The sequence below is a fragment of the Carlito syrichta genome, unplaced genomic scaffold (genome assembly GCF_000164805.1).
Source record: "Carlito syrichta isolate Samal-C Ts95f unplaced genomic scaffold, Tarsius_syrichta-2.0.1 Scaffold309294, whole genome shotgun sequence".
Classification (NCBI taxonomy): domain Eukaryota; kingdom Metazoa; phylum Chordata; class Mammalia; order Primates; family Tarsiidae; genus Carlito; species Carlito syrichta.
The window spans coordinates 152,816-165,087 of NW_007253390.1; positions in this window are offsets into that span (position 1 = coordinate 152,816).

Consider the following 12,272-nt stretch of genomic DNA (forward strand, 5'->3'; position numbering starts at 1 on the left):
CCCAAACAAAAAAAAAAAAAAAAAAAAAAGGGTGGGGACTAGTTCTGTACTTTCTGCTTTATTGCGTGTCTTCTTTCAAGCAATTATAATAAAAATGTATTACAAACATACTTGCATTGTCTCAAATGTTATTTATTTATTTTTTGTGTCAGAGTCTTACTCTGTCACCCAGGCTGGAGTGCAGTGGCATGCTCACAGCCACCACAGCCTTAACCTGCTGGACTCCGGGGAATTCTGCTTCAGCCTTCCGAGTAGCTGGAACTACAGTCATGTGCCACCATGTCTGACTAATTTTTTTATTTACTGTAGAGACAAGGTCTCACCATGCTTTCCAGGCTGGTCTTGAACCCCTGGACTCAGGTAATCCTCTTGCCTCTGCATCCCAAAGAAATTTGTTGTATATTTTCTTTTCAGGGTTAATTTGTCCAGACTGTACATAATATATTAGTCAGCCTCATTTTAATAGTGGAAAAGTTTAGGGGAAAACCAGCAAAAATAAACTTTAAAGCATTTCTAAGGAAACAATAAGCTGACTTTAGAATAACAACTCCATATTAGACAGACCTGATCTTTCACGTTACTTGCTGAGAAACACAGCATAAGCAGATCTAGAAATAGAAAACTTGAGTATTTACCAAAAATGATAATCTGTAAATTTCACTATTTGAGTTTGAAGCAATGGAGAATATGATTTTGATAAGATTCTGAATGGTGTTCTGAATAGCATTCATCAATATGCTTGACAGAAACTGAATCAACACTGTAGAGTCAGATGAGCGAAGAACTTGATTCTAGGGAAATTGATCACTATCAACCTAAGAAACATACAATGCATCAATCTTAGAATCTATAGTGGGATACTGGGACCCCAATCCAGATGTAACCCAGGTCTTTCTGTATGTGACCATAGTTTCTGAAGTGAAATATTTAGAAATTTGGAGACTACTTGGTTTTTTGTTTTGTTTTGTTTTTGTTTTGTTTTAAGAGACAGTCTTGCTCTGTTGCCCAGACTATAGTACGGTGTTAGGATCATAGCTTACTACAGCTTGGATGTCCTAGGCTCAAGCAATCCACCCACCCACCCACCTCCACCTTCTGAGTAGCTAGGACTATAGATGCAAACCACCACACCCGACTATATTTTTTTTACTTTTTGTAGAGATGGAGTCTCACTATGTTTTCTGGAGTGATCTCAAACTCCTGGCCTCCAGCGATCCTCCCACCTCAGCCTCCCAAAAGTACTGGGATTACATACACGAGCCAATGTGTCCAGTCTGTTGTTTTTAAAAATCTCCTTTTTGTTAGAATAGGTTTGGTTTTATAAAGTGATCGTTTCATTGCCTCACTAGACACTGTGGAAGATGGGGAAAGAGATGAAGATCTAGAATATATCAAGTATGTATGTGATGTCTACCAGACATGTTACGTATATCATTACATTTATTCCTAAAATAACCCTTTTTGAAGATAAGAAAGAAGGCTCAGAGAAGCCAACTCATTTGCCCAAGATCACAAGTTAATAAGTAACAGAGCACGAAACTCAAACCTAGGTCTAAGTGTATTTTCTTTCTCTGAGACTGCACAGCTTCCTTAAGGAATTAGATGGAAGAATAATGGGACTAGCTGGGTGTGGTGGCTTATGGCTGCAATCCCAGCACTTTGGGAGGCTGAGGTAGGAGGACCACCTGAGGCCAGAAGTTCAAGACCAACCTGGGCAACATAGTGAGACCCATCTCTACAAAAAAATATATTTTTTTGAGTTGGAGTCTCATTCTGTCACCCAGACTGGAGTGCAGTGACCACTCCCGGCCACCGCAGCTTCGACCTGCTGGACTCCGGAGATCCTTCCGCCTCAGCCTTCCCAGCAGCTGGAACTACAGGTGCGTGCTACCACGCCCTGTTAATTTTTTGATTTATTGTAGAGATGAGGTCTCGCCAAGTTGCCCAGGTGGGTCTCGAACCTGTGGGCTCAGGCAATCCACTCACCTCAGCCTCCCAAAGCGCTGGGATTACAGGCTGAGCCACCAAACCCGGCAAAAAAAAATATTTTAAAAGAAATAATAATGGAGGTACTGTGCATCTATTGACAATTTTGGCACAATTCTTTAAGAGTAGAGCACATACTTGACATTCAAGAAAATTATGCTCAGGGAGAAGAGAATAAGACCCAATGACACTGTGTCCCAATTATATGTGACAGTACCAATTTCTGCTTCACCTTGCAAGCAAGAACTCTGATCTTTGGTTTATACAACCTTTCCTGCATCAGCATAGGTTATCGTGAATAACAGTCTTAATGATAAATGATTCCTTTTTATAGTTCAGTATAACAAATTAGGTTCAGAGGAGAGAATCCTTGTGTGAAAACAGAAGGATTCCATTCTGTGGTGCTCTGGATGAAGGACAGACCTGTCCAGAAGTGACTGAGCTACAGTTGGTTGTTCCCATAAATAAGAGTTCCTACTTGGAGACCAAAAACTAGAGCAGAAACCATGCTGAGTTTGTGTGTGTGTGTGTGTGTGTGTGTGTGTGTGTGTGTGTGTGTGTGTGTTTGCTTTTGAGTCAGGGTCTTACTCTGTTGCCATGGCTGAAGTGCGGTGGCATGATCACGGCTCACTGCAGCCTCTAACTCCTGGCCTCAAGTGACACTCCTGCCGCAGCCTCCTGAGTAGTTGGGACTACAGGTTCATACCATCAGTCCTGGATCATCCTCCCTCCTTTCCTCTCTCCTTGTCTCCCTCCCTCCCTCCCTCCCTCTTTCTTTCCTGACGAGGTCTCTCTTTGTATCCCAGGTTGACTTTGAACTCCTAACCTCAAGAAATCCTCCCACCTCACCCTCCCAAAGTGCTGGATTGCAGGCATGAGCCACCATACCCAACCAATTCTGAGATTTAAGAAAATGAAAGCCAGACTTGGTGACTCAGCCTGTCATCCCGCGCCTTGGGAGGCTGAGGTGAGTGGATTGCCTGAGCCCGCGGGTTCGAGACCCACCTGGGCAGCGAGACCTCATCTCTACAATAAATCAAAAATCAGCCGGGCGTGGTAGCACACGCCTGTAGTTCCAGCTGCTCAGAAGGCTGAGGCGGAAGGATCGCTGGAGCCCGGCAGGTCGAGGCTGCGGTGGCCGGGAGCGGCCACTGCACTCCGGCCTGGGCAACAGAGTGAGACTCCAACTCAAAAAAAAAAAAAAAAAAAAAAAGAAAATGAAAATAACTATTCCTTAGAATAGAAAGGATTCCTCTAGAATAGCTCTTTCCTATTTTGACTCTTCAAGTCTAAGATCCTTGATATCTAGATAGTTTGCTGGGCACCAACTATGTACCTGGTACTGGGATACAGTTGTGCTAAAATTCAGTCCCTCCTTTTTTTTGAGTTGGAGTCTTACTCTGGTGCCCAGCATGGGGTGCAGTGGCACATTGCTTATGGCCACCGCAACCTCCTCCTGCTGGACTCAGGCGATCCTTCCACCTCACCTTCCAAGTAGGTGGAACTACAGGCGTGCGCCACCATGTGCTGCTAATTTTTTGATTTGTTGTAGAGACGAGGTCTTGCCAAGTTGCCCAGGCTGGTCTTGAACCCCTGGCTTCAGGCAATCCTCTCGCCTCCACCTCCCAAAGTGCTGGGATTACAGTCATGAGCCACCACATCTGGCCTGGGGCCTCCTTTTAGGGAGTTAACTATCTGGAAGAGAAGAGGAAAAGGTAAACAAAGTAGAGAGATTGGGGGTGGGGAAATTGTTCATCATCCTACAGAACTGAGGCAAGTCAGGAAAGGTTTACTGGATAATATACCAGGTACTATCCTAAGTGTTTTTCCTAAGTTTCAAAGGATGAGTTGGAGTTCCTCAGAGAGGTGCATTCTTAGTAAAATCTCACTTCTTTTTTTTTTTTAATTAATCAATATTTTTTATTATGGTTTTGTGGGGTACATAAAATCTCACTTCTTTAAGATTGGTTTTGGGAAGAGAATTAGAATGTAGAGATCAGAGCTGGACGTTTTCCTGTTTGCCAAGTCTGACCTTTCCATTTCAGGAGCATCAAGCTTGGAGATACCCAACTCAGCTCGTCGTGTGGGCATCTTGAAGGCAGGACTGTGTTTGTTACTTCTTGTGTTTCCACTGCTGACTGCAAAGGTCAGTAAATGTTGGGTTCATTCGTGAATGAATGATTGAATACGTCAACAAATTAATAAATGAAAGGTAGGATCATCAAATGGAAATAAAAACTTCTAAGCAAGACTAAAGGCTTTATCCCTGCAAACTACAATGAAAAGGAAGCAAACCAATTAATAAGATATAATCTTGCTTAGAAAATAATATTCCCCTCAGGAATTTGTAGACTTATTCCATCCTAACTGATGGCTTGCTTCATATAATGGGCACTATTTTAGCATCATCCTTTGCATCCTTCTTCATTTGACATCTTGACTTCCAGATTTTTCCAGCTAAGAACGGAAATCCGAAGAGAGACGGTAAATTATTATTCCACCTCCTAAGGCATTCTGAACTTAGTTTTCCAAGGAGCCATGCCTTTTTCCAGATTGCTGAAGATGAGAATGAGCTCAGGCGCCGTCATGGAGTCAGAACAAAGGCATTGGTAGGGTTTGTAGTGGGCACGACTCAGGGATAAGGCAAAGGACTGGGTAGGGATTAGAAGTAAGGTTCAGGGGCCAGGTGTGGTGGCTCTCCCCTGTAATCAAAGCACTTTGGGAGGCAGCGGCAGGAGGATTGCTTGAGCGCAGGTATTTTAGGACCAGTCTGGGCAACAAAGCGAGACCTCGTCTCCACAAAAAAATGTTTTTCCAAATTACGCTCTTACAAGTAGAACCATGGTATAATTCTTTTTGCACTTGTGCAGGGATCTCCTTTGTATAAATTCTTTGAAGTATTGCTGCGAGAATTTCTTCTTAATTCCTGAATTTGTCCTCTGTTATCTGCAAATGTGATGAGGACCCTTCCCTTCCTAATCCAAGCAGGTATTGCAAGTGTCAAACACTCAGGTTGAGTGTTAACTCCTCTACAAAGCCTTTTCCCATGCCTTCCCTCCTCCCTCCTAGAATTAATTGCTCTTTTCTTTGTGTCTCCAGTGAACTTTATTCAGTTTTCTACAGCAAAGCATAGATAGTACTCTATCATTCTTAGTTATGTATTTGCTTCCCTGTAGAATCTATTAGATAGCAAAGAATAGTACTTGCAAGTTTTACTAATCTGCTCCCACCCCAACACATTTTCTGACACACAGTAGGTCATTATGATTGAGTGAATGAATGACTGAGTGAATGATTGAGGGATTCAATATAGAAACAAGGACAAATTCCCACAGCGTGCCACTAAATCTTAATTTTTGGACTGATTCGAATCTGTTCATCTAAGAACTTTGGTTGCAATTAAGTCATTGGTTCATTTACTTTGTCATTGATCTGCATATTCTATCGGTGTATAAAAGAGTTTCTTTATTCATTTGTTTGCAAAATTAATTGAATACTTAAAATGCTGCAAAGTAAAGAAGTAAAGGCTAGGGAGAAAGATAGAAAAGACTCTAACCCTAATAAGCATACTGTTGGTAGGGAAACTCACCAATATTCCTATCATACTGAGAGAGAGGTCTAGAAAAAATGCTATTGGAATTCAGAGAAGCAAGAGATAGTTTCCATGCTGTGCAGAGATGATGATGGTAGTGAGAGTTATAGGGAATGAGTGAAGGGATGGAGAAGTTAAGGTTTTCATGCTTTTCTAAATTCATTGATTGATTGAGTCAGGGTCTCATTCTGTTGCCCAGGCTGGAGTGCAGTGGCAGGATCATGGCTCACTGCGGCCTTGACCTCCTGGGCTCAGGTGATCCTTCCATCTCAGAGCTGAAACTACAGGTACAAGCCACCCGGCTAATTTTTTCTTTTTTAAAAATATTTTGTAGAGATGAGGTCTTGCTATATTGCATAGGCTGGTTTCAAACACAAGCAATCCTCCCACCTCGGCCTTCCAAAGTGTTCTGGTTACAGGCGTGAGCCACCATGCCCAGCCGTCTTCTCTAATTTTAATTAGATTAACTTAAATTTGATTTGAACCTTGAGATAAAAGTAGATGAATATACAGACATGGGGGAAGAAAATTCCAGTTACATGAGCAGAAGTAGTAGAGGATAAAGAAAGCACAGAGAAGTGGGATTAAAAATAGATTAAAAAACTGAAATCACTATGCATTCAACAACAAATTAAACAATATAGAAGAAAAGCAATGCAACAAATGAAATTCTGAAGAAATTAACATAAAAGAAAATTCAAATACGTGTACAGATATATGTCATGTAAAGAAATTTGTCTTATACTTGGTCAGGAAGATCCAACATTGTGAAGATATTGATTCTCCCCTAAATTAATTAATTGTATGCTTATATATATGTGTGTGTCTATACATATATTAATATATGCATATATATAAATATATGTATAGACACACACATATATAGGTTTTATTTATTTATTTATTCGGAGTCTCACTCTGTTGCCCAGGCTGGAGTGCAGTGGCACACTCATGGCCACCCCAGCGTCGACCTGCTTGGGCTCTGACCATGCTTCCACCTCAGCCTTCCAAATAGCCAGAACTACTGGTGCTCGCTACCACACCCGGCTAATTTTTTTTATTTATTGTAGAGACCAGGGCCCACCAAGTTGCCCGGACTGGTCTTGAACCTGCAGGCTCAGGTGATCCACTTGTCTCGGCCTCCCAATGTGCCGGGATTACAGGCTGAGCCACCGAGCCCGGCCTATATTTATTTATTTTTTGAGACAGAGTCTTGCTCTATTTTCCAGGCTGAAGTATCTTGGCACAGTCTTGATTCACTGCAGCCTTGAGCTCCTGGGCTCAGGCAATCCTCTCACATCAGCCTCCTGAGTAGCTGGAACTACAGGCATGTAACACCACACCAAGATGCCTAAATTAATTATAAACTGTAAAATGCAATGCAGCTGGACATGGTGGCTCATACTTTGAGGTGTGGAGACAAGAGGACTGTCTGAGCCCAGGGGTTCGAGACCAGCCTGGGCAACTTGGCAAGAACTTGTCTACAATAAATTTAAAAAATTAATCAGGCGTGGTGGCGCACACTTACGGTTCCAGCTACTTGGAAAGCTGAGGCAGAAGGATCGCTGGAGCCCAGCAGGGCTAGGCTGCAGTAGCCGTCAGCGTGTCACTGCACTCCAGCCTTGGCGACAGAGTGAGACTCTGATTCAATAATAATAATAAAAATAAATTAAATGCAATCTCCATCAAAATAACAATAGGAATTTGGAGGGGAGCAGTACATGACAGAATCACATTAAAATTCATCTGGGAAAATAAACACATGAGACAGCAATTCCCAGATTGTACTGTACTCACTTGAGGAGTTTTTGCAATCTCAATGCCCAGGTCACATTGAGAAGCACCTTAGGTGACACTGAGAGTGCTCAAGATATTTCTTAAAAAGAGGGGTAATAAGGAGATTAGTTCTACCTCCTACCAAAATATGCTGTAAAGCTACAGTAACTGAAACAGTTTGGCACTGACATGGGTATTAACAGACCGTGGAGTAAAATAGAGCCCTTAAGTAGATCAATGCACACGAGGCATGTAAGATATAAGTTTAAAAACATGGGTCAAAAAAGTATGATGCAACTGACTAGCCATTTGAGAAAAACCTGAATCTGTCTCACTCCTGATCAGTTCCAAATGGTTCTCCTCTCCCCAGCTCTCTTCTTAGCCCCTCTAATCCATTTCCCACACAGCAGCCAGAGTGATCTTCAAATCCATGGTCAGATTCTGCCTTAAACCCTTCATTGCTTTCTCTTCACTTAGAATGAAATTCCAACTTCTGACTGTGCTTCCCAGGCCCAGGACAAGTTGTTCCAGGCTCTCTCCTGTCTCTTTTTTGCCTCTCTCCCTTCCACTCCCTCTGCATGGATGCAGTGCTCTGTGAGTCCTGGAACACACCACACCCTTGTAAGACTAGTTTCCTCTTGTCTTCAGGTCTCAGGTTCACACCACTCTCACCTAGCAGCCTTCCCTGACCCACCTATGTAGGACACTCTCTATCCTATACTCATAATTCTCCGTCACTGCGTCTATCTGGACACCCTACTTACTTCTTTACTAGGTCTTACCATAATTGGTAACTGTCATAACTATTAATTTATTATTTTTTGAACCATTCCTCCTAAGGTCCGTAAGAAAGGACCTTGTCAATCTTGTCACTGCTATAGTCTCAGGATCTAGCACATAGTAGGTGCACAATAAATATTTGTTGCACGAGAGGGCTCTGCCTGAGGCAGAAGCTGGGTCTGAGGTTTAAGAGAGAAACCAGTTGTTTTTGTTCCACCAGCAAAACCTTGCAATTGCTTTGCGCTGATGTAGTGTTACCTGGGAGAGAAGTCTTTTACATCTTAAAGGGTTCTAGTCGGTCCAGGTGAGTAACTACCCCTGTTTAGCAGCTGTATATCCCTAGGGTAGGAGTCAGGGTCCTAAGCTGAACTATTTGCTGAAGCTCTGACCACCCCCACCCCAAATGGGCATTATCAAATCCTTCTTAACTGCTCTTTGCAGTTTAATGGCCGTTCTCCTTGAAGAAAAAAAAGCAAACAATAACAGGTTAGCAGCACAATTCAGATTTCTCGCTATAGCTGATTAATAGAATCAGTTAAGATAGTTGCCGGGCTCGGTGGCTCAGCCTGTAATCCCGCGCCTTTGGGAGGCTGAGGTGAGTGAATTGCCTGAGCCCGCGGGTTCGAGACCCGCCTGGGCAGCGAGACCTCATCTCTACAATAAATCAAAAAATCAGCCGGGCGTGGCAGCGCGCGCCTGTAATTCCGGCTACTCGGAAGACTGAGGTGGAAGGATCGCCGGAGCCCAGCAGGTCGAGGCTGCGGTGGCTGGGAGCGGCCACTGCACTCCAGTCTGGGCGACAGAGTGAGACTCCAACTCAAAAAAAAAAAAAAAGATAGTTGTAAAATGTTTAAGCCAGAAAAATGACTTGAATACCATTTCCCAGTGACGACAGAATAGTTCAGCCCTTCTATTTTACAGTTGAAGAAAATCAGGCCTGGGGAGGTTCCATGACTTGTCCAGGTGCACAGTGAGTATTAGTGGTGGGTGAGGTCTTCATCTTGTCCACATCTTCATGTGCAGATCAGAACCTTTGCTATAACAGTCCACTGCAGCACATTTAAGAAAAATCATTTTGGGTAGGGCATGGTGGCTCAGCCTGTAATCCCAGCACTTTGCAAGACAGAGGTGAGAGGATTACCTGAGCCCTCTGGTTCGATATCAGCCTGGGCAACTTGGTGAGACCTCATCTCTACAATAAATCAAAAAAGTAGCTGGGCATGGTGGCATGTGCTTGTAGTTCCAGCTACTTAGAAGGGTGAGGCGGAAGGATCGCCTGAGCCCAGCAGGTTGAGGCTGCGGTGGCCATGAGCATACCACTACACTCCAGCCTGGGTGACAGAGTGAGACTCCGACTCAAAAAAAAAAAAAATCACTTTGAGCCGGGCTCGGTGGCTCAGCCTGTAATCCCAGCACTTTAGGAGGCCGAGGCGAGAGGATTGCCTGAGCCCAGGGGTTTGAGACCAACCTGTGCACCTGTGCAACTTGGTGAGATCTTGTCTCTACAGTAAATCATGAAAACGAGCCAGATGTGCTGGCATGCGTCTGTAGTTCAACTACGTGGAAGGCTGAGGTGGAAGGATCGCCTAAGCCCAGCAGGTCGAGGCTGCGGTGGCTGGGAATGTGCTACTGTACTCCAGTCCGGGCGACAAGGAGTTGAAACTCCAACTCAAAAGAAAAATCACTTTGAAACCACAGCCCATTCATTATTATTTATTGACTAATTAATTAATTAATTCTGAGTTGGGGTCTCACTCTGTCACCTGGACTGGAGTGCAGTGGCACAATCACAAGGATTATTGCTTACGGCAACCTTGACCTCCTGAATTCAGGTGATCCTTCCACCTCAGCCTCTCGAGTAAGCTGGGAGTAGCTGGGACTACAGGCGTATATCACCATGCCCAGGTAATTTTTTGATTTTTTTGTAGAGATGAGGTTTCGCTATGTTGCCCAGGTTGATCTTGAGCTCCTAGACTCAAGCAATCCAACCACCACCACCATGCCAGGCCATTATTCATTAGCTTTATATGTCATCTGCAAGCAGTGTGTCCAACTCTTTCTTATTTGCTTGATTTTGGAAACCTGAAAAAATAAGTAATTAATCTGGGGAGTTCATTAATTTGGACCTAAACTTGAACTGAGAACTGTCTGCACAAGCAGAATATAAAGCAGGAGGACGGGGCCTCAACGTGACAGACTTGGACCTGACTGATCTTTTCTCGTGCTATTGTGACAGAATCAAGCCTGATGTTAGGAAACAGATCAGTCTGTGAGGATGCTTCTGAGGACCTGGGCTAGCCAAAGGCCTCTTCTGAAAGACAGCAGTGACAGCACCAAACCTAGGCTTTTTGAAGGGGTGAAACAGTCTTGCTCACTGCCCAGACACTTCTCTCCCCTTGTATTCCTAACCAGAAGGATGACTCAAGAAGAGTTACCTATTGGTTGTAGTACCTAGAGCAGGATGGTCTTTGGCCACAGGTGTTGCACAACAAAATAACAACTGTGAGGACCAAAAGGAGGCCCAAACTTTACTTGTACGCTGACTACTTGTATACCTAATCCTGAATTGTACCCCACATTTTTAAAATAAAAAATAATATGAGTCACTGGAAATGCCAAGGAGCACCTGCTTGCCAAGTTCTTATGTCAGACTTTTCTGATTGAACATTTGTCTTTTTTTTTTTTTGAGTTGGAGTCTCACTCTGTTGCCCAGACTGGAGTGCAGTGACCACTTCCGGCCACCGCAGCCTCCACCTGCTGGTCTCCGGCGATCCTTCCACCTCAGCCTTCCAAGAAGCTGGAACTACAGGCGCCCGCTACCACACCCGGCTCATTTTTTGATTTATTGTAGAGATGAGGGTCTTGCCAAGTTGCCCAGGTGGGTCTCGAACCCGCAGGCTCAGGCAATCTACTCACCTCAGTGTCCCAAAGCACGGGATCACAGGCTGAGCCACTGAGCCCGACTGAACATTTGTCTTTAAAATTATATTTATTGAGCTCTTTGGGAGGCAGAGATGAGAGGATTACCTGAGCTCATGGGTTCGAGGCCAGCCTGGGCAAATTGGTGAGACCTTGTCTCTACAATAAATCAAAAAATTATCTGTGCGTGGTGGCACATACCTGTAGTTCCAGCTACTTGGAAGGCTGAAGCGGAAGGATCGCCTGAACCCAGCAGGTCGAGGCTGCAGTGGCTGTGAGTGTGCCACTGTACTCCAGCCTAGGCGACAGAGTGAGACTCTGACTCAAAAAATATGTGTGTGTGTGTGTGTGTGTGTGTGTGTGTGTGTATTTAATATTGTTTTTGCTTTAAAAATATGATATTGTGTTTTAATTATTTGTTTGTGTCAGGATGGAGTACAGTAGCATGATAATGGCTCACCACAGCCTGGATTCCTGGACTATGGTGATCCTTCCACCTCAGCCTCCTGAGTAGCAAACACTATGGTCAGGTACCACCACACCTAGCTAATTTTTTCATATATTTATAAAATATTTTTATACAGACAAAGTCTCATTATGTTGCCTAGGCTGATCTAACTCCTGGGCTCAAGTGATCCTCCCGCTTCAGCTTCCCGAAGTGCTGGCTTTACAGGCGTGAGTCATTGCAGCAAAAGTAATTTTTTAAGTTACAGTGGCTATTATTTTAAGAGCGCCAAGAAAACCAGAACAGATATCACTATTTTAAAAAAGCGTATTTCAACTCACTGTTTCTTAGGGCCACTGCTAATTTAATTGCTAAAGTCTAGTCACCATTATTCTGACTGTTGATTAAAATCAGTGTGACCTTTTTTGTCTCTGTCTTCAATACAAGCACTTTGAATAGAATATGTTTAAACCTTTAGGTCCTGTGCAAAAATTCTATTTCAAATTGCTAAACTATGATAATTCATCCTTAGCTGTCACATGATCACATTTTAGGATCTTGCCACAAAACTTAGCCTTCAACTCTCAATGCTACTCCATTCTCTTTTTTGGTACCAAATTTCTTTATTTGAAGGAATGGTACACATCAAAGAACTGAAGTGGATGTTTTGGTGCAACCTACAGAAAAGGCAAAGGAGCCGGGCTCGGTGGCTCCGCCTGTCATCCCGCGCCTTTGGGAGGCTGAGGCGAGTGGACTGCCTGAGCCCGCGGGTTC